Raw genomic sequence first — 24,388 nt, 5'->3', positions numbered from 1 at the left:
TGTTGGAATAAGCAGCCACTCTACACTCCTGTTATGTGTAATATTCAATACACATCAAACCTATGAAATATTTAACCTGAACTTAGCCAAGCTCTTATGTTTAACTTCCATTTTACAAGAAATACTAGACTAAAGGAACATGGTAAACGACCTTATGTGAAAACAATCAGATAATCCAGAATGTAGAACTTTCTATAGGACAACTGTCCTGGTCTTTTAAAAAAGTCTGATAAAAGAAAAGAAGGGTGGAAGAGAGGACTAAGGGAAACAAGTAAATCCAGTGTGTGTTCCTTCATCAAATTGTTTTCTTTCTTTAATTTTTGTGTGAAAAACCAGGTGAAAGACAAATTTTGAGCAACTGTGGAAATCCAAATGTGGACCATATATATTTGTAGGTCTCAAAGAACTTGCTTTATGCTTTAATCTGGGTGCTCCTGTATTGGGTGCATATATATTTAGGATAGTTAGCTCTTCTTGTTGCACTGATCCCTTTACAATTATGTAATGCCCTTCTTTGTCTCTTTTGATCTTTGTCAGTTAAAGCCTGTTATTCTTATTAAATTCTTATTAAAGAATTATTAATTGTAGTAGGAAAGATAGAGATATTTTTAGTTACATCACATAATGTTTTAATCTTTGTGATGCATGCTGAAGTATTAAGGGGCAAAGCATTATAATAGCTGTAGTTCTCTTTAAGGTGGTTTGTCAAAATTGCATAAAAACATAAAGCAACTTTGAGAAACGTTAACTCTTGAATCTGGATGGAGAGTATTTAGGTGTTCATTATATTATTTTTTTCTACTCTTCTGTATGTCTGAAATTTTTCATAGTAAAAAGTTTAAAAAATTTTCTGTTTTATTTCACTTTTCAGTACAAAGTAGACTTTTAGCACCAAACCATTCTGATGACTGTTTAATTGATTTGCACAGAGTAGCTCAAACAACATCTGGTCAATTGATTAGTAAATACATATTTCTAACGCTAATATTTAATTGTTTTAGTCCTTAATAAATATTTATACATTCATTTATTATTTCATTCAATAAATATAAATCAATCTGCAGATTTCCCATTTCTTAAAGAGATGACACACAAAAAATGTTTTGAATACTTGGAATACATAACTTTTAGTGATTTACAAAAATTGTCAGATCTCTACTAATATTTAATGTACTAATTTAGCTTATACATATATATGTATTTAGAATGATTTATGATATTAAATCATGTACATTTGAAATACTATTTTGGCGATTCTCCTAGTCTTTGTCATTGTAATCAACACAGTTTTCCAGAGCATATTATCTTCATTCCCTCTACATTATATGAGAAGCAGAATTTTTGGAATCTCTGTGATTTAGTCACTGGAAGTTTTATCCCAAGCCACAAAAATAGATGAAAAGCAAATCAGTCTGGTAGATGAATATTTTAAATCTCTACATTATTATTCTTAAAGAAATTTTAAAAGCCTTTTTATAGTGATATCTAACATTTGAATTCTTAAGTCAAAACATCACAAAATATTATTAAAATGGCTTGCCTCCTTACTTATTTATTATTTCAGGTTACCTCTGTAGGTACCCCAAACTAACATAGGTGGATGTTCCTGTCTAGTGTGTCATCCCAAACACTACTTCATGGCATAAGCTAATGAGAATGAAAGAGCATTGGTTAATATGCAGTCTTGAGTAAAAGATAAATGAGAGGTTATACTCTTGGCTTGTATATAGGGCATTTGTTGCATGCCTTCCCTGAGCAAGCAACATGTTCAGCACTGGGGATTCAAAGATGAACAAGACAGACCCCATTCCTATTCCTCCTTCTAACTATGTCCTTACCCCAGTCATGTAGGTCTGAAGGATGGCTGATCTTGCTATGCTATTTTAGTACAAACCTTTGGCTCCTTTCCTTGGCTCTGTTCTGCACTTGAGCTTTAGACTACATCGATCTCCACAATTCCAGGCGACTTCCTGGCCCAGTTAAGACCCACCTCCCACATCCTTCTGCATCACAGAGACACAAAATTGGCTTCCTTGCTGGATTTGTCCAGACTCTAGCAAAAGGGACTCAGAGTCTTATGAAGGAAGACATGTTGGAACTTCTACTGATTAGATATGAAGTCAAGGAAGAGGAAAAAGAAAACTATCTGCAAGGAGCAGTATAGTATTGTTGATAAGAAGAAAGAAGGACTTGGAAGGAGGGCTGCTTTTTGGAGAGAAGACATGAGTCTGTACAGAACATGCTAATTTGGGGGTGGTGATTACCTGCATAAATTCCCAGAGCACTGAGGAATGTAGGAGAAAAGAAAGACCCTGACTGAGTCAATTACTACGGGCCACAGTTTAAGTCATGGTTGAAGGTGAATGCGATAAGGTACAAATCATAAAGAGGGAAGAGCAGTAGGCTTGGGACAGAATGTGTGGATACAGTGCTTTTTCCGGTACCACAGAAGAAAAAGGGTGAATAAAGGGAACCCAGTGTGGGTGACCTCAGAACCTTAATTTAACCTGCTTGCAAATTAACCCCTTTGGCTGACTTAGAGAATGGCTAAGTTATGTGGGTGTACATAAAGACAGAAAATGTGAGGACATTCAAGTCCAACCCATGGCAATCAGCAGGTTTTCTCTTCTTCCTTTCCTGGCCCCATCTTCATTTCTGAGCTTCACCTGTAACCAAATCAAGTGGTGCTTTTCTCTTGAAATCCATAGGCAGTTTCTGCTTGAATTGGCTCTGAGGCAACCCTGCACTGTACATCACAGATGGTCTACCTAGATGCAAATAAAACCCTCAGTTGGTTGCACAGACTGGGCCTATATGTAACTATTTACTTGCCCCTGTGACTTGTTCTGGAAGCAAGTAATAACACAAAGGAGAAAATTTCAAAAATGTCCATCAGCCCAAACCAGGATCTATTTTCCTCTCATATAAATAGATACATTTTAAATTTAATGTCACTTAATTAATTTTATTTGGCAGAGGAAAAATGAGATATCTTCACAGAGAAAAAAGCTATCTGGAAATGTATTGGTCTCCTTAAGAGATAGCTAGTGACTCACTTACTATATTCTTTTACTTATAATTGAAGTCAGTCACACCTCCCAGGAGGAATTCCTCAATCTGTTGTTGGATAGTTATTTTGAAATATAAAATTTCATCCTATCAAAGTAAATGAAGCATAAAATCTTGCTTAATAAGTTTGCATTTATTAAGCACTTGTTATTACTGCAGATAAGCATTGTTATTTGTAATACACTTTGGCTTGTTCTACCTTTTCTTTCACAGCCTTAAAAATAAACAGACCCTGAGCCACATTGCCTACAGTATGTAGTCGTTTGGGATGCTGTGACATCCTGGGGTTTGTTTACTTCCTGCGCTTCTGTCATATCTGGAAATAAACTGGGTGCTGGAATATGCAGGGAGCCCTTTACAGACAATTACTCTTCTGTTCAATAGGTAGCTCTTTTACTGGCTGTCCTAGGCTAACATTAGAGGAGATATGAAATCAATAAATACAGTATGTTTTCCCCAGAATTGATAGTGCAGTAGGGTGTGTGTGTGTGTGTGTGTGTGTGTGTGTGTGTGTGTGGTGGGGACACAAATGACCACAATGTAGAGCAAAATGTGAATGTCAAAGGATGATGCAAATGAAGGGACCACATCACACTGGGTGATCAGGAGTGATTCTTGAGGAGGTTGAAGTGGAGTCTGGTGTTGCTGGGTTGTCGAGCATAACAATAAAGATGATTTGCTCAGGGGTCAGACTTTCCTTTGCTGCCTGTGTGACCTTGTGAAAATCACTTAATTTTTTGAGGCCTCAAATGTCTCCAGTGCTAAGTGGGGCTAGTAAAGGTCATTTTTGAAAATTAAGTGAGATAGTATATGCAGGTTACCTGCTACAATGCAAAAACTCATTAAATGTTACGATTTTTGTTAAATATTCTGAATAGAGATGATAGATGAAAACTATTAGAATGGATAATGCTGCTTTTAGAGATATATTTGAGAAAAAAGAGAAAGACAATATTTTCTCTTGGTCATATATATTGACCAAGGATATATATGGCTTCCTTGCTGGATTTGTCCAGACTCTAGCAAAAGGGACTGAGAGTCTCACGAAGAAAGACATGAGACCAAGGATATACATTGACCTAGGATATATTGATCAAGAATATAATGTATCAGCTGGGCGCTGTGGCTCATGCCTGTAATCTCAGCACTTTGGGAGGCCGAAGTGGGTGGATCACCTGAGGTCAGGAGTTCAAGACCAGCCTGAACCATGGTGAAACTCTGTCTCTACTAAAAAATACAAAAATTAGCCAGGTGTGGTGGCAGGCACCTGTAATCCCAGCTACTCAGGAGGCTGAGGCAGGGGGAATTGCTTGAACCCGGGAGGCAGAGGTTGAAGTGAGCCAAGATTGCATCACTGCGCTCCAGTCTGGGCGACAGAGCAAGACTCCATCTCAAAAAAAAAAAAAAAGAAAAAAAAAGAAACAAGAAAAAAGAATATAATGTATCAATACCTAGGGAGAAGAGGGAGAATGAGGGTCCTCTAAGGAGACAGCAAGTGGGAGAGGGAGGAAGAGGTGAGGGACTGAAGAGTGACACTAAGTGGAGATACTGAAGTTCAACAAGACCATTGTATATGGGGACTCTCACAAGAAAACTTGAGTAAGTAATCTTATCAACCTGTTATCCCTGCAATTTTATCAGACTGCAGGGACTTAAGGAGAGAGAGAATGTGAAGGCAATGGGACAGGGAGCTGAGACGACTTATTAAAGAAGTATAGTGGTAGGGAAGAGGACAGAGAGAAGGTGGTGACTTCGGTTACTAATTGTGAGGGGAGTTGCTTATTTTGCAATAAAGACTGAGTGTATATAGGAGCTTAGAAAAATATTTAATAGATTAAGCATAATTGTAGAAAAAGGCAAGAGACAGTATAATTCCTGGAACACGACCCCTTGAGGGATACAGGATGAAGAGCACATGTGACTCTCCTGGCCACAGGGACGCAGACTATCTCAGTAGCACCTTGAAAAATGTGTGATGCAGTCACTTCTTGTGCTCTAGCTTTTTAGGGTATGATACAAAAGGATGAGCAAATCTAAAACCAACTTAATGCTGCCAATTCACCATCCATTCACAAACAGACTTTTGTTTTCAGAGTGAGGCAGCCCATGCAACATGACACATTCCATTACACTGCTAGGTTAGCCCTTGAAAAGAAAAGTCAGGGTGAGAATGAGGAGGAAGAGGAGGCTTTCAGGCCTTAGTTGATCTACAAGGGCAGGAAGGTGGGGGATAAGATTGGCTCAGGGAGGATGAAATGGCAAAGGAAATCTAGAGCACTGGAGCTAACGAAGGGGCCATGTTCCTTTCTGAAATGGAATGTATTTGGGGTTTTCCACATCATGATCAAGATTGGCATAGATCATTCTCTGAGGGAGAACACAAACTTCCAAGGATACTGGTGTTTAAGTATAAGTCTCTGCCTACATTGTAGCAGTTAGGTTTTGCGTAGGGAAACAGAACCACTGTGAGTGTTATAGAATAAGAGATTTACTTTAAACATTATATGGTGTTCAAACATAGGAGCCTGGTTAAAAATCTATGGAAGGTAGACTATTTCCCTGCTGGTGGCATAAAGAGCCTCAGAGATCATCTTCACAGTAGAAATAAAGCATAACTGGTAAAAATTATAAAAATATAACTTTTTAAAGTATTTGGACATTGTCTTAAGGGCATATAACAAATGAAGAAATATTTATTGAAGGAAATACACTAAATATCAAAAAAGAACACTGAGAGTCTGTGGCATTGAGCCATGACCTATTCTCTCCCTTTATCTCCCAGTTCAGCAAGTAGAAACATTCTACTTTGAGCAGGTGGCCAAGAAGATGAGGCTTCCTGTCCCCTGCTTCAGGCAAGGGTTATGGTATTTCTTTGAGAGGGGCAAGCTACCATCATTTCTTATCACTCTCAGTTCTGTTTTGCAGAGGCTAAATTCTGTGCAAGTGTGGCTGAGAGGTTGAGGGTTTACTTCCTCTAATGAACACCCACTCGTAGGGTAGAGACTCTATATCAGACATGGCATGCTGAGAATACTGGGGCCCCAATTACCCTTACTCCAGCACACTAGCAGGATAGAGGTTCCATGGTGGAAGAGGAAAACCAAGAAAACCAGAAGGTATTGCCCCACCTAGAGCTACTATCCTTTCCCTAGCTCTGAAGCAGTGATTCATTGGCTTTGCCCAGTGGGAGAGAGAGTTCCAGAGCATTCCCCAAGATAACTTATTTTATTTGGTACAAAGAGTAGGGAAGTTCAAGATTAAAGGGTGCTCTGGAAAACAGTGGAGATTCTGGTGGCAAGCACTTTAGAAGAGACTAGTAACTCGGTAAAAGCAACAAGCTAATCTTCATGTAGGTAGTTTAGCCAGAGAAGGGAAGCCAGAGGAAGATAGCTTTACAGAATGATTCGGGAAGGCACAGTCATATAGAAGCTTTCTAAAACCACTGTCACTTCAATGACATGCTGAAGTCTGCACTCTCTAAGGGGCAACCTTAGAGGTTTTACACTGTGAGGTAAATATACTTTATGAAAATAGCTCATCTAAGTCACTAAAAAAATAAGCAAACACAACAAAGACAATCCTCTAGTGGGGGCAGGGGAGGGCAGTGATTAGTATTCAGAGTTGCTACAATTTATTTAAAATGTTCAGTTTTAAACCAAAAATATGTGTCATGTAAAGAAACAGAAAAATGTGATCTACATAAGAACAACAGATATTGCTTATGAGAAGGACCAAGATGTTGGACTTAGTAAATACAGCCACGTGGCTATTACAAATATATATAAAGAACTAAAGGAAACCATGTTAGAGGAGTAAAAGAAGGTATGATGGCAATGTATTATCAAATAGAAAATATTTATAAAGAATAGAAATTACAATAAAAAGAACCAAGTGGGAATTCTGAAATCGAAAAGTGTAATAACAGAAACAAAAACTTACTAGAGGGGCTCAATAGCAGATTTAAACTGGAAGACCAAAAAATTAGAAAACTTTAAGATAGAGAAGGGGAATTTATGCAATACAAAATACAAACAAACAAAAAAACCAGAGGAAAAAAATAAAGACAAATGAACAAGGCCTCTGAAACATGTGGGATACCGTTGAGTACACCAACATATACACAATATGAGTGTTAGAAAGAGAGGAGAGAAAAAGGAACAGAACAAACATTTCAATAAATATTGGCTGAAAACTCCCTAAATTTGATGAAAAACATTAATCATACCTATGGAAGCTTAATGATATCCATTTGAATAAAGGCAAAGAGATCTGTTATCAGACATATTATAGTAAAAATGTTAAGAGACAAAGAGAAAATCTTAAAAGCAGCAAGAGCCAAACAATTGATCACATAAAAATGAACCCCAATAAGGTGAACAGCTTTCTTTGGAGTAGAAAAAAATGGAAGCCAAAAGGCAGTGGGATGACATATTCAAAATGCAGAAATATTTTAAGAAGTCAACCAATAATCTTATGTTGGCAAAACTAGCCTTCAAAAATGAAGGCAAAATAAAGACATTTCAGGATAAACAAAAACTGAAAGAATCTGTTAATAGCAGACCCGCCTTTCAAGAAGTACTAAAGGGAGGTCTTCAGACTGAAAGCAAGTGACTTCAGACAATAATTCAAATCCAACCAAAAAAACAGGGGGGCACAGGCAAAGGTGATTACGAAATTGTTAAAGTGGCTCATGCCTGTAATCCTAACACTTTGGGAGGCCGAGGCAGTTGGATCACGAGGTCAGGAGATCGAGAGCATCCTGGCCAACATGGTGAAACCCTGTCTCTACTAAAATACGAAAATATTAGCCAGGTGTGGTGGCTTGCGCCTATGGTCCCAGCTACTTGGGAGGCTGAGGCAGGGGAATTGCTTGAACCTGGGAGGTGGAGGTTGTAGTGAGCCGAGATTGCGCCACTGCACTCCAGCTTGGAGACACAGCAAGACTCCGTCAAAAAAAAAAAAAAAGTATAAACACACGTTTCTTCCCTTCCCTTTACTACTATTAAATAATTTTAAAAGAAATTGTGTAAAACAATATGTATAAATTCATTGTTGAACTTACATATATAGACATATATTATGCAATAACAGCACAAAGAAATTGGATGTGAGCAAAACTATATTGAATTAAGGAAATTATACAACATGGCAATTAGAGTCCACAGCAACTAATGAATAAAACCAGAAATGTTAAATAAGAAGATAAATAAGAAAGTTGATGTAACAAACTCTTTCTTTCTCAATATGTATACATACACACACACACACACGTACATGCATACACTTATATATTTGGCATCCTTTCCTTTCCAGCTTCTTAAAAAAGACATAAAATTGTACAACATAGTATTTATAAGATTGTACTGTTGATTTTATAAATATATAGATGTCATATTATAACAGTAATAGCATAAAAGGGAAGGTAGGCTATATAGAAGTAACATTTCTATATATCACTGGATTTAAGTTTGTATAAATTTGTGGTTGATTTTGGTACATTAACATATGTATGGTAAGCCATAGAGCAACTAAGAAAACTCAAAAAAAGTGAAAAATTATTAAAATAATGAAAATACGATACTAGACAATATTCACTTAAAACATAGAATAAAGCACTAAACTAAGAATGGATAAACAAAAAGGACATGAGATATACAGAAGGCAAAAAGCAAAAATACATAAATGAAACTATCTCAGCTATAACAGAAGATGTGAATGGATGAAACGACCCAATCAAGTACAGATTGTCAAACTGGATGAAAACAAAATCAAATCTAACTCTAAAATGTCTAGAGTAGATACACTTTCAATTCAGAGATGCATACAAGTTAAAAGTAAAAGAATGGAAAAAGATATATCATGAAAACAGCACCCGTAAGAAAGCTGAAATTGCTATAGTAGTATCAGACAAAATAGATTTTAAAACAAAACTGTTGCTGGAGAGATGGATACTTTATAATAATAAAATGATTAATTCATTAGGAAGATGTAACAATAATAAACATATATGCATCTACCATCAAAATCCCAAAAAGTGCAAAGTAAAAACTGATAGAAATAAGGAGAGTAGAAAATTTCATAATAATATTAGAGTCTTTAATATGTTGCTTTCAATAATGAATAAAATAAGTAGGCAGAAGACCAACAAGAAAATAGAAGACTTGAACAATAGTATAAACCAACTAGACTTAAGAGATATCTATAGAACCCATCTCCCCAAAACAGCAAAATACACATTTTTCTAAAGCGCATATGGAACATTCTGCAGCTAGTCATAAAATAAGCCTCAATAAATGTAAAAAGCTTGAAATTATGCAAAGTATGTTCTTTCCAACTGCAATGGAATTAGAAATCAATAACAGAAAAAATGGGAAAATTTACAAATATGTGGAAATTAAACAACATTTTCCTAAATAGTAAATGAGTCAAAGAAGAAATCAAGTGAAATTAGAAGACACTTTGAGATAAATAAAAATGAAGACATATATACCTAAACTTATTAGATATAGCTAAAGCAGTGCTTAACAGGACATTTATAGCTCTAATGCCTCTATTTTAAAAAGAAAGATCTAAATCAATAACTTATCACCTTATCTTAAGACCATAGAAAAAGTAAAACAAACTAAAGCTAAAGCAAACAGAAAACAATCACAAAAATTAGAGTGGAAATTAATGAAATAGATAACAGAAATAAGTTGGCTCTTCAAATAAATCAACAAAATTAACAAAGCTTTGCTTGGATGGATCAAGCAAAAAGAGAAAACAGCCAAATTACTAAAATCAAGAAAGAGGGACATTGCTGCTGTCCTTACAGAAATAACACTGATTATAAGGGAATGCGATGAATAATTATATGTCAACATATTAGAATTAAGATGAAATGGACACTCTAAGAAAGACACATAATACAAAAAACCAACTCAATAAGAAGTGGAAAATCTGAATAGACCCGTAAAAATGAAGACATTGAATTAATAATTTGAAACTTCCCACAGAAAAAGCCCAATCCCAGATGTCTTTGCTGGCGAATTCTGCCAAACATTTAAAGAATTAATGCCTATTCTTTACAAAGTCTTCTAGAATATTCAGAAGGAAAAAACACTTCTGAATGCATTATATGAGGCTTATATTACCTTGGTGACCAAAATTATACGAAGACGTCACAGAAAAAGAAAACTACAGACCAATAATATATCAATGGTGAAAATGATTTTTACACACCATGTGGCAGACAGAATACAGCTAATAATGAAGAGATATATATATATGTGTATATATATATATTCATAATTTTCTCTGTATTTCCTAGCCTTTCTTGCAATTGTGGTAGGCCATGTGACTCATTCTGGCTGATGGACTCTGAGTGGAAATGGCATGTGTCACTTCTGGGCTGAGGTAGTCATGAGCTGGTATGCCCCATCCATCTTTCTCTTCCTCTACTGTTGAATCTTGCAAACCACCAGATCCAGACAGAAAAGCTACAAGGTGAAAGTGGTGCCTGATCTTCAATGAACTTTACATGTTTGATGAATAAAACTCATTGTTAAGCTAGTGAGACTTATGGCTTTTCTGTTGCAGCAGTTAGCATTATTTATCCTGATTAATCTGCCCATCTAAAATATTTCCGCATCTCTAAGACTCATTTTATTCTTGATAACCTGAAGGAATGTTCTGTTGTAGGAGATGAGCCTTCAAAGATTGTAAAAGATTCACACTTCATTCATAGTTATATAGGAGCACTTCTCCCTCAGACTCTGAACAAGCCCTGTGGTCCAACTGTCATTACTACAGAAGAAATGAAACATAAAAATGGGGCTCAAATTGGGTTTCATGAGCATAGCACTGAGACTTGAGTGCAAATGTGGCTTTACAAGATCACAAATTCTCCTTTCAAACAGATCATCTGGTGGGGTTTGTTACGTGATGCAGACTGTTGATTGTCTACCTTATGGTCATATTCTTTATTTGTTGCGAGAAGAGCCTTGATGTTCAGTTGAAGGTGACCTTTCTCTAGCCTCAGGGGGTAAAGCATAATTAGTCCAAGACAGCCAAAGTAGTCTTCCCAGTGACTGGTTTAGACATGGGCATGAAGACCAGTCTTGGCCAATGGGAAGTGAGGGAAGGTCCATTGGGTGACTTCTGAGAAAGGCTTTATGTAAGAATAAAAATAGTTGGGAAGAAAAAGGAAAATGTCTCTGTTTCTCTCCAGACATTGTTGTGTCTGATTGGGATTTCTGGAATTACAGCAACCTTCCTGTGGCATAAGGGGAAGGCATTTTTTTAATGCACGAAAGATGGTAGAATGAAGAGATGGAAAATACTGGTTTTCGATTACACTGTTGAGTTACTGAATCAACAAAGCCAAGGACTACCCAATACTAGACTTGCTATGAGAGAATAACAAAAGCCTCATTTTAATCTACCCACATTTGAGGCTTCCATTACTTGCAGTGGAAAGGATCCATCAGTCAGTTCCCATCAGAGTAACAAAAATTGTAAACTAAATATGGGACTAACTGATGGGTCTCAGTGGAGGGGGCAGGACTGATGGCTATCTAGTACACACTGATATACTCATCTCAGTTGTTTATGTCCCAAATCAACTCTGATTGGTTAATGAATGCCCTAACCTGATTGGTAGTACCATTGACCCTTGAACAACATGGGGGTTAAGGGTGCTGGCCTTCTGTGCAGTCAAAAATCTATGTGTAACTTTAAACTTTCCAAAAACTTAACTGCTAATAGCCTACTGTTGATGGGAAGCCTTACTGATGAATAGCAGATTATCACATATTTTGTATGTTATTTATATTATATACTATATCCTTATAAAGTAAGCTAGAGAAAAATATGTTATTAAGAAAATCATAAGGGAGAGGACATGTATTTTCTTTTCATTAAGTGGAAGCGGATCATCATAAAGTTCTTAATCCTCACTGACTTCACACTAAGTAGGCTGAGGAGGAGGAGGAGGAAGAGAAGAGGTTGGTCTTGCTATCTCAGGGGTGGCAGAGATGAAAGAGGTGGATGAGGTGGAAAGGGAGGAAGGAGAGGCACACCCAGTGTAACTTCTATTGAAAAAAAATCAGTGTATAAATAGACCCTAACAGTTCAAAGTTGTGTTATTCAAGGGTCAACTGTATAGATTATGCACTTTTAGCATGTATTTTTTTTTTAAATCGTCACCTAATGGTTGGTAAAATTCAGTTCTTTCCTCAGTAGAAAACTCTGCTTTTAGTCTAAAACATTTGAATGTCTGATTGATTTCAAAGCTGCCATTTATTTCTCTTCGAAATACTTTGGAATGTCAATTAGATATGACTGAAGTTATGCAAGTGATATAGCACCAAAGATCATGAAAATGGAATGATACAAGAATGATGAGAGTACAGTTCTACCTTACTTGGAAGGGCATATAATACAACTTAATTTGCCTTACTTAATTAGGGTGAATTAATTTCTCTAAATTGTCTGGAGATTTTAAGAAATGAGTATTTTAACAATAGCTTTATGACATGTATTTTATAAACACAAATGTTTAGAAATGCTTTATAAAACTCAAGTCTCAGCCCAGATCATTTGTTTACAAATAGGAGAGTTGCTTCTTTTAGAGTGTGTCACTTGATTCTACATGTGTATAGTCATGTATGATAAATCTATTTGCACACAGCACCTTCCTGATAATTGTATTTTTGTTTTGGAAGGCACAAGGGGCAATTAATCATTGACCAGTTAGCAGTTTATTGGTTGATAAATTTATTTGGACACAGCACCTTCCTGATAATTTTATTTTTGTTTCAGAAGGCATCTGGTGTAATTAATCATTGACCTCTTGGCAGTTTATTAGCAGACTCTGTAATAAAACAATGTTTCACATGATAAAATCCAAGCTTCAAGAAAGCTCCTATTTAGCAGAACCAAGTAGGATAGCTGGAGTAGAAGAAATCTAGTTGCTCAGTCAACTCAAGTTGTTCAGGCCACTGAAATCTACCAATATGTAGGACAACTTATAGTAAAATTTACTTTTTCGACAGCATCAAAACTCCAGCACCAAATCTATTTGAAATATTTTATTATTGTCATTATTTTCTTACCAGTTCAACACTAAACCAAGTCTCATTGAGTGTCCATGTTACCAACTGTTCTGCCAGAAGACAGGAAATGTCCACAGAGAGACTGAAAGCTGACAAATGGTACATAGAGAGATGTTCAGGGAACAGCTGTGAGAACTGGGAGGAACATGAAGCTAACACTGGCTGGAAAAGGCAGGGGAGGTTTCATGAATGAGGGAAGAATTGATCAAAGGTTTGACTGCTGAGGAGTGGAAGGATAGGCACAGTAGCAATGAATAGAGAGAAAGATCCCCAAGATAGAATTGAGAACATCAGGATAGATACCCATCACCTTTCTCCTGGACCACTGCAATTACCTCCTGGGTGGTCTCTTTATTTGATTTTGACTCCTCAACTCTGCAGGTGCTAGACAACTCTTTCTCTAGCTCTAACATCCAACCATCATCTATAACAGCATTTTTTGTTGGTGAATAACAAAAAGTGTGTATTTACATGTAGAACTGACACAAATGATACACTATTTAGTTCTTGATTTGGGGTAGTTTAATTTTATGTGTGATGGTAAAGTTTCTCGTTGGGTTAAATTTTATTGAAGGTCTCTGTACTTCCTATATCTGTGTGTTGGCATCTTTCCCCAGATGTAGATGTTTTCAGCCACTCTCTGCAAATATAATTTCTGGAAAATAAATTTTCCAGTTAGAGGAGAAAAGATAATTAAAAATAATAAAGAAAGACCACAAGAATTATGGGACACCATCAGGAGGTCTAACTCTAATCTGCTCCCTAGAGATGGCCATCAACAAAAAGAGTTTGGGAAAAAAAAGTATGTACCTTTGCCCTGTGCTGGGGATTTTCATGTCAAAAGCTAGGATGTAGCAGTCAGTGGCAATATCTTTCTTATTCCTCACTGTGTCCCCAGTGTCTGCACATGGCCTCACACATGATGTGGGATAAATATTTGCTGATTGAATCAACTTGTTAAGTGCTGTGAGCAATACTGAAGTGAAAAACCATTTAACTTGGGAAACTCAGTACATATATCAAATACATTTTTTTTTCTTTTACCTTTCATACGAATCTACCTATGTCATGAGAAAAACTCTTTGGGAATTGTTGGTTTTCAGTATAGAGCTTAGTTATTTGGTACAGAAGACAATAATCTGCCTGATCTCTGATGTTCCACCTTCCATTTATTGCCTATGCAGTATCAAATGGCTTTCACTTCACACCCTGCTTTTTATTCCTTCCTAAGCTTTCTTCATACCGTCACTTTTTGTAATTTCTTCAGTTTCTTCTGTTTCTTCCCAACTGTTCTCCCCTTTCACCTCTCCCTCACCTCCACCTCACATACAGACACTCTTTGCCTGCCTTAAGACACAGCTCTGGCTTCACTTCCTAAAAAGCTCCAGGCTGGATGTTCTCACTGCATAACACCATCATTACACTCACCACCTTGTATAACAATAATATTTTAAAGATTTTTTAATAGGCAAGTCACTTAATAAATATTTTCTGTTCATTAATGAAAGAACAGAAAATAAAAAGATCACTTGCAAAAATAATAGCTTCCATTATCTCTTATTATCTTTTAAGTATTTCAACACTATTGTCTGGTATGACAAAGACTGGCTATTCACCAAACCCATTTACCTCTCCTCCTCACAGCTAGGCTACATTTCTGACATCCCTTGAAGACAAATGTGGCCATATGACTGAGTTCTGAGCAATGTGAAGTGAGTAGAAGAAAAGTGTGTTACTTCTATGCCTAGCTCATAAAAGCCTCTCTTCACTGTTGCCATCTGAATGTTGATGGCCAAGATGACCTTGGAAGCTACACATTAAAGATTCCAGAACCTTTGTTAGCCTGGTTTTCTGAAGAAATGTGAGGAACAGAGTCCTTACCACCTCCCAACCCTACTTCTTATCACTACCAATTAGATTTATTATGAATAGAAATAAATTTCTGTTGGGTTATGCCATTGGAATTTGGTGGCTTATGTATTATGACACCAAGTATTACCTTAATACATACATACTATAAGAATATTGTTAAATTCTTTCCTTTCTAACCTTTGCTTAGAAGGGTTTGGTAGAAGTCTGAGAACCAAATTACCTCCTCAAGGAAATGTCGGTATTAGGAAACACCTGGTCTGATCAAAATTCAAATCAAGGTCTGAGGAAGTTTAAGTATAAAATTAACTCTGTAGAAGACCCAAGTCTTAGTTCTTGATTGATTGAGCATGCCTTTGTAAGTGTTAGGCTTCACTGACCCCAGAAGTCAAAGAGAGTGATAAGTTACAAATATGGAAACTTTGAGAGGTCAAGTTTTCCTATATTAGCTACTCCAGCCCTTTCTTTCTATTGATTAATCAGGTCAGTTCATAAGAGGTTAATTTAATTTCCCATCATCTTGAGTTTCCCATTCACCACCTGAGAAGTCAGCCAACAAAACAGTGAGGATCTGAGGAGGGCCAAGGCTTCAGCAAGGTGCAGCCAGAGTGGTGAGTGAAGGATGAAGGATTCCCACAAAAGGCAGGATTGCATGGAGGGGTCTAAATTGAGTCCCCAGCAGAGTGTTGAGTGAATATCTGCTGAAGAAATGAGTGAATGAGGGAGAGCCAAGACTGGGAAAGTTAAGAGAGGTGGTAAAGACCTTCCAGGATAGGAGGACCAGTGTGGGCATCCATTGGTGGGTGGAAATGAGGGAACATGGCTTTGCATGGGCCTCTGGCTGGGCCTTGAATGGTATATACTTGGTGATGAGCTGTATAGAGTCCACTGGAATTGAATAATGGAACGCCTTTGATAGCAGGGTAAGCCAGACTTTGTCTTTCAGGTAGTTGTGAAAGAAAGGTGTGCTTTCATTGGGATGTTCCCCTATCAGAACTGCAGAAGAAATGCAGGGCAGAAATATTTGTAAACTGGACCCCACTTGGAATGACAGCTAGGGTGAAGGCTCTAAGTCAATTGGACTTACTTCAGCTTTAGAGCTAAGTGGCTATCCTTCACCATCCTGCAATGGCTGCATTATTCTGATCTTGTTTATAACTGGCTGGCTCACTTGAGGAACACAGAGCTTTTATTAAGTTATTCTGATAAATCAGAGAAAACAATGTACTATTGGTTTAATATCTCTGAGAATAACTACCACCTTCTTGACCAATTATAATATGCCATGTGAGAACAATGTTTATCTCTAAGGTGCTCAAAAGCTTTTATGGACATGCTCTTATTTACTTACATGCTATTCCAAAGAAGTAGGTGGTGGATCACTGCAATGGAATTAGAATCATCTTCACGTAATAAGAGAGACACAAGGACATTAAGCAACTTGCCTAAGGTTATGAAGCGGGAAAAGACAGGACTAAGTTGATCCTCTCAAATCGACATACCAGGGTTAAAGCCCGAAAGAAACATAAAAGTTAGATCTTTAAGACATGACAAACTGGAACATATTTCAGAAATAGAGTACCCATGGGACTTAGTCTTTTTCCTTCTCAGGTGAATACTAGTAGCTGCAAACACTGTGCAAAGCTTGACTTCCACGTGCGTGTACCTGTGTTGGGCATGGGAAAGATCACTTGGGTAGTGTCTTACAGCACCCAGCCTCATGGAGGTCATGGGCTAGTGGAGAGAAGCCATGTGCAAAATAGAACAAAAATAGAACCTTTTAAGACTAGAGAGCAAGAAGTCTAGCCAAGTGCCATAGCAGCGGTGAAAAGGAGACAAGGAGTTTGATAATTTATTTCATATTTATACATCTGTTCATTCATTCATTCCAAAATTATATATTGGGCACCAACTCTGTGCCAGCTAGTGTGCTAGGTTCAGGTGAAATGGTGTGAGCAAGGGGGACAGAGGCCCTGCTCTCACGGTTTAGATCTGTGCTGTTCAATACAATTGTTGCTAGCCATATGTCGTTAGTTACATTTAAATTTCAATAGTTAAAATTAAATTAAGTTTAGAGATTGAGATCTTCAATTGCACTAGCCACATTTCAAATGCTCAATATTCTCATGTAGTTGGTGGCTACCTTACTGGACAGGACATTTACAGAGCATTTCCATCATCATAGGAAGTTCTATTGTCCAGAAGTTGGCAAATTATGGCCCGCAGCCTAATTTTGTAATAAAGTTTTATTGAAACCCAGCTATATCCATTTGTTCATGTATTGCCTATGGCTGCATTTCCGGTGCAGTGGCAGAGTTGAGTAGTTGTAACAGAGACTGAATAGCTTACAGAGCTGAAAATATTTACTATCTATCAAAGGCTGCCAACCCTTGGTCTGGAAGGAAATACGGATGAACAATATTTAGAAAAAGGAAAATTATAAGTAATTAAGAGTGCTGTGGAGTGGTTATAGGATGGGATCTGACCTAGTTCAGAAAAAGAGAAGGTCCTCCCCAAAGAAAATGAAGTTTTAAATAAAATCTGAAGAATCAGTAGGAGTTTACCAGGAATAAAAAGTCTTCCAGGCAGAAGGAAGTGCTTGAGGAATGGTAAGGAGGGTGTGCGGTTGGGGTAGCTCATGGATAGGGAGGGGCAGGCATGGCTGAATGTCAGTTCCAGGAGGAGGACCTCCATCCACTTTGTCCATTGCTAGTAGTACCCCAGTTCCTAGAACAGTGTCTGACATGTAACAAGGGTCCAATAAATATTTAATGAATGAAGGAACAAATGTAAGAATGAATAGGCTGAGGAGGTGATGCAGGGCTGGCAAATTGTGTTAAGGATTGCAGCTTTGATCTTAACACGGGAAGCTACTGATGAGTTTAAACAAATGGTAGCCTGAGCAGGCATGGTTCTTGAAAGGGCCATTGGAAGATGATGTGGTAAATAGATCTCCAGGGAGCCCCCGTATTCAGTGGTTCACAGTGATTTGTGGTTAGTCATTTTAAAATCTCTTTTATATTCGTGGTGGAAGAAAATTTGATGAGTCCAGCTTACTTAGTTGGTTCTGGAATTTCGAGTCTCTGACCAAAATTCAAAAGGCTAGTCTCCTAAATTCCACAGGAATGAACCAACAACAGAGGTGTGTTTTGACATCACAGTGTGGTGTGCCCTGTGGCATTTCTTCACAGTAGGGGCAGCCAGTGACTCATGGATGAGTTATTATGAGGGTGGGGCTCCTGGAGGCACATGCAATGTGGTTCTGACAGTCATTTGGCTGAGCTCCGTGGACTGAACTTGGATTACAAACCACAGTTTTTCTTTTTGAATCAAAATAAACCAATTTCTTCTTGCACCTCCTTGCTGAGCTACTATACCTAGATCCCACCTAAAATTTCCTGTCCCCTGATGCTAGACCAAACAGGGACTGCTATTCAGCCACATGTAGAAGCAGAAAGCTCTCTGACCTAGAAAGAGAGAAACTTGCCAAGGATTCAGTGGCTGTTCCCTTCTCTGTGTGTTTATTAGGAATTGGTGTGTGGCTGCACATAGCCTATTACCCCATACAACTTGGTTCATCTTTTGGTTTCCTTTGAAGACAGAATGTATCCTTACAGATTACACTTAGTTGAAATATACGGATTCCCTGGCTGAAATCTTTTGTTTGCACTGAAAGCAGCACATGTTATTTTACTTTTCATGAAAGCCTTTTGCTTCCATGAAGAATAAGTATATTGTCTCCAAACAAGTAATTCGCTAAGAAAATGGCACCACAACAATTTATTAATTTGCTTCCAAAAAGTCTAATAATATCCATGATCATAATTATAATTATCTGATTAATTGTTTTCATCAAGTGCCATATAATATAGGAAAAAATAACCTCTCCCAGAGCAAGGCTAATCTTGACTACCAATACTCCTGAATCAACCAGCTTTGTATAACCAGGCATGTTTTAGCCATCATAGCTCCTGAGCCGAAAGAAATGAATAGGTGAAAAGCATGAGTTATCTGACTGGAATATTAAGATTGACATTATACTTAACAGAAGCAAACTGATGTCTGTGACTTGTTTAATTCAACCATTGAATCATTTTCTCAGGTCACCATGTGGAGCACTTTTATTTCTGAGTACTATACTCAGTCTGTAGGGACGTGATTCAGTTGTCTTGCTAAGAATGAACCAATGGGAAAGGATGGATTCTTAAAGAAAAGGCCAGCCCCTCCTGTCATAAGCCAACAAACTAACCCGAGATGTACTTCAGCTGTGGGATATCTCCAGGTGCCCCAAATCATTTGCATGGGTGGACAAATAGTGTTACTGTCAAGGGCTCCTTCGGAGTTTGTTTCTGGTTTTGTGATGTGTAAGGGAGTACAGTGTTAGAGGCAAAGGGCACAGGCATGTCTTGCCCTGGATTGGCCGTATTGAGATCTTGGGCAAGTGACTATACCTGTTTGAGTCTCTGTTGCTTCCTATTTTAAAATAATAGCCAAATAGCTTCATCAGCAGTAAAGGATACGAGTGTTCCAAGGCTGTGTTCCAGGTCTGAATATCACACTCTTGTGAGAGAACAAAGCATAAATAATTCAGCCTTAAAGGAAGTGGAAGCTAGTTACTGTTGTTGGCTTTGATCCTGGTTTTGACAAAATGCAAAACCAGTAGAGAAGAATAGTCTATTCTTATCTTGTATCTACTTGTTGGTTAGTCTAATAGTTCCTAAATACTAGTCTATAACACTCTAAAGACATGTACTAAAATTTTCACTGATGTATGGTAAAATTTAAAAATGATATATATGTGTAACATATAAGTATATTATGCTTACAAGTATATACATATATGGACATCTTCCTAGGGACTGTCTCTTAATCAGACATCATGTCCATAATATCTTTTAGGGTGAATTTATGCACGATAGTGATAGTGGATAAGGGGTTATTAGATCTTTTGAATCATGGCAGAATAAAAACTTTGGTACAATATAATTCACTTAAAAAAACCCCACAGGTCTATGAAATTCTGAAGTCTGATTCCACTGGACTGAATCACCAGACATCAGCCCCCTGAGCTTTCACACTTTGTGAACAGAAACTTCTGGTCCTGTTGAGAAATGTATTACTAAGATCTTAAAAAAAATCACATAACATGGTTCTCTGAGATCTGATATCCGTTCTGCCATTATTATTCTAATATGTAAGAAGTTCTGGAGCCAAGTTTCCTTAGGACTAATTATCAAAGTAGGTGGTTGAAAAGCATGTTATGTTGCAAGAACCCAAGTGTTCCAACCGTGTCATCAATGCCTCTGCCTTGGGCAAACTCAACAAAGGAACCAAGGCATGAATTGACTCGTGTGCCCTTGCTGGGTCTAGAATTAACCATTCATAATGTCAAGATTTTAAGAATAGAGCTGAGGCTGGTCAAAGACTCCAAAGAAGGTATTCTAAGAAATATACATCATATAAAACATAAAGATGTGATGACAAAGGTAAATAATTGTTTAAGAGAGATTTATAGAAAATTTTGCTATCTGATATGCCATGTAAAATCACTTTGCTGCCTAGCTATAAAAGTCTTAGGTAGAAATCAGTATTATTCTTTGAGGCTTTTAGAATCGCATGGATTTTTAAAATTTTAGTAAGACTGATTCCCAAAGCTGTTCCTCTGAGCAGTTTCATAACTAAATTGACACTTTTGCATGTGCGTGTGTGTGTGTGTGTGTGTGTGTGTGCTGAAATAAATTACTGAAGAACAGAGGCTCTGATTTTTTTCCTTCCTTCCTGTTCTTATGAGGGGAAGTTGACGGAGTTGTATGCACTGAATAAGGGCTTGACAGGTGTCTGCTGCACCCAGCCCTTGAAGGCATTCCTGAATGTAGAGTCGGCATGTCTGGCATTATAATATTATCCAGCTCTGTCTCGATTATCTATGTGGTTTTGATCTCACTTTTCTGAGCCCCATTGTCTCATCCTAAAACAGGTCAGTAGCATTTGTTCTATCTACTTCACAGCACTGGATCACTTCCTGGATGACTGAGGGTACAATGAGATCCTGGATGTGAAAGGGACGTACAGACGTAAGGATCATTGTAGTTGATGCTGAAGGTTAAAGGGGTAAAAATTGGCCGTGTTTTATAAAAATCACTGTCTTAATTTTGGGTTCTCCAGAAGCAAACCTGTATAAAAGATTCAAATACAACCTGTTTATTTGGAAGTTTATCCCAGGAAGCACTGTTAGAGGAGGAGAGATGAGCCAGCCAGAAAAGGGAAGGAAACCAATGAATGGTGTGCTCTTAAGGCAGTTACCAGTGTGGGCAGCTGGAGCTCACTTCCACTGGGGTCTGCAGAAGACAGTGTAGAACACACCTAAGAATTATCTTTCCTGAAGGATGAGGCTGCTGGGGTATTTATCATCCAGCTCCCATCAGTCAAAGGTTGAGCACTGCTTCTAGGGGGTGTTGAATCTCCTGTGCTTTTGGCCTGGTGCCCACTAGGGAAGAACAGGCTCCAGTTCCTAGAACAGTGTCTGACGTGTAACAGTTTTTCAGAAAGTTCTCAGAAAAAGGGCATGGGAATTGGCCATTGGAGATGAGGCTGTGCACATGGAAATGGTAACCACCAAGAGCAGAAGTGGACATGGCACCAGCAGGGTCTGCTATGGTCATCCGAGTTTCAACACTGCACTTTGTTCACACCTAACCTTAATTTCTTAATATTATTATACTCTACTATTCAGTTTGTTTTTATTTGAAGATGTATTGATGTTTTATTCAAGTATATTTCTGTCACTGTGTGTTAAAGGATTCTTCAGGCCGAGGACATGAACAGACACTTCTCAAAAGAAGACATACACGTGGCCAAAAAGCATATGAAAAAACCTCAATATCACTGATTAGAGAAATGCAAATCAAAACCACAATGACATACCATCTCACACCAGTCAGAACGGGTATTACTAAAAAGTTGAGAAATAACAAATGCTGGCAAGGTTGCAAAAAAAAGGGAACACTTACACACTGTTGGTGGGAGTGTAAATTAGTTCAACCATTGTGGATGACAGTGCAATGATTCCTCAAAGAGCTAAAAACAGAACTACCACTCAACGCAGCAATCCCATTACCAGGTACGTGCCCAAAGGAATATAAATTGTTCTACCATAAAGAAACATGCACACATATGTTCATTTTAGCACTATTCACAACAGCAAAGACATGGAATCAACCTAAATCCTTATCAGTGACAAACTGGATAAAGAAAATGTGTTACACATACACCATGGAACACTATGAAGCCATAAAAAAGAACGAGAGTATGTCCTTTGCAGGAGCAGGGATGGAGGTGGGGGCCATCATCCTTAGCAAACTAATGCAGGAAGAGAAAACCAAATACCGTATGTTCTCAGAAGTGGGAGCTAAATGCCTAGAACACATGGACAGGTATAGAGGAACAACACACACTGGGACCTAATGGAGGGTGGAGGGTGGGAGGAGGGAGAAGATCTGGAAAAATAACTAATGGGTGCTTGACTTAGTACCTGGATGATGAAATGATAAGTACAACAAACTGCTGTGACACAAGTTTACCTATATAACAGGCCTGCGCATGTACCCCTGAACCTAAAATAAAAGTTTTAAAAAAGGGTTTCTGCGGGTCAGCCAATATGCAACCTCTTGTCATATTCTGGCACTGTTTCACCAAAGAAGGGGCAGAGAGGGACATAAAGCAGATTCTTGCAAGGGTCAATATTAGTAATAGTGCACATTTGTAGAGAATTTCCTCTGGTGCCTGCACTGTTCTAAGGCTTTGCATGCATTATCTTATTCATTTCTCACCACCATCCAATAGGGTAGGCACTACTATTCACCTCATTTACCAGGTGAGAAAACTGAGGCGCAGAGAGATTAAACTGCTTATGCAAGGTCACACCACCATGAAGCTGGGATTCAAGCTCAGGAAGTGTGAAAGTCAAACCCTGCTTCCAAGTTTTACATAATGATTCAGGTTACTAGGGTGATAAGGCTGTAGGGTGAGGTTACGTGATATTAGGAGTCAGAAGATCCTGCTTCCACTACCTGCCAGCTGTGTGGGTGATCATCTGATTTCTTCAAATCTTGGTTCCTTATATGTGAAATTTGAAAGTCTATTGTAAGGATTGACAATATTTTAAAAAGGGTGAACATATAGTAGTGTCCTCATGTATGGTAGCAGTTATTACCTCTATAATTATTTTCTCTGACGTGGTGATCTGTGACACGCAGAAAAGGAAGTTTTCTACATGTGGCTCTTATTTTGGGCCATAGGAAAGGAGTGCCTTTGCTTGTAACATGAAACAAATACAAGTTCACAATATCAATTTTGAAATTGATACTAAAGAAATTTGCAATAGCAGACATTATTTTAAGGATCATCAAACTATTATAATTCCTGGTCTTTGCTTTCTTCATGTGTTCAAGAAGACAGGGGATGGAGTGGAATTGTAAAGATTACTGAACTAAGTTCCTTTCCTGCTGGAGAGATTATACTAAAGACAAAGAGGAAAATAGCTGCTGATCGCTGTGGAATTATGAGTGTGTAGCAGGGGAATTTCTCTAGAAGACAGCCTTCTGGTGAGCTCTTCCTTTACGTCATTAGATGATGATTTACACATTAGCCAGTTCTCTTCTCCAGAGATTAAACTCTTTAATTTTAAGTGAGCAGTTTTAGTTCATCTTTCCACAGTCAAAACTACATTAGGAAACTTTCTCCAAAAAAGGAATCAAAAGCCAATGCAGGTCAAAACTCATTGAATGATATACTTCAGATTTGTGCATTCCACTGTATGTAAATTTTACCTCAAAAGAAAAAAAACTATAGAAAAATATTGAAGTTAATGGTATGCATTCTGAAGGGTTTAGAAGTGAAGTGTATTTATTCTACAACTTCGTTTGAGATGCATAAAACATATGGATGGATAGATAGATAGGTAGATACGTAGTAAACATATAGCAAAATGCTAACTGTAGAATCTAGGTAGTAGATATATGAATATTTATTTAGAATTATATAAAGTTTTCTATAAATTTGCAAATGTTTACAATAAAATGGTGGAGGAAAGGGCATTTCATCTAGTGATAAAAAGACAGGTCCTGTGACTAGATTGCACTGCTAACTATATGTTTTATCTCGGGCAAATTTAGTTAACTTTTGCATGACTAAGTTTAGTCATCTAAAAAATGACGATAGTAACAGTATCAACCTCACGTGGTTGTTGTGAGGGTCAACGGAGTTAGTTTTTGTAAAGTTCTTAGCATGTAGTGCAATGTAAAAGTTTGTTAAATAAAAGTTTTAAAAGTCGTCTCATATATGGGTCATTCATAGGA

The 24,388-nt window shown here is 37.6% G+C and overlaps 1 protein-coding gene across 2 annotated transcripts in view; it reads right to left on the bottom strand.

Annotated features, from left to right (window-relative positions):
• Window positions 1-24,388, bottom strand: part of SPTLC3 (serine palmitoyltransferase long chain base subunit 3) — a 159,113-nt gene that overhangs the window by 119,324 nt on the left and 15,401 nt on the right. The gene's annotated exons all lie outside the window — the stretch shown is intronic.

Source organism: Pan troglodytes, chromosome 21 (genome assembly GCF_028858775.2).
Source record: "Pan troglodytes isolate AG18354 chromosome 21, NHGRI_mPanTro3-v2.0_pri, whole genome shotgun sequence".
Taxonomy (NCBI): Eukaryota; Metazoa; Chordata; class Mammalia; order Primates; family Hominidae; genus Pan; species Pan troglodytes.
The sequence above is the reverse complement of the archived record's forward strand: the minus strand, read 5'-3'. Positions and strand labels throughout refer to the sequence as shown.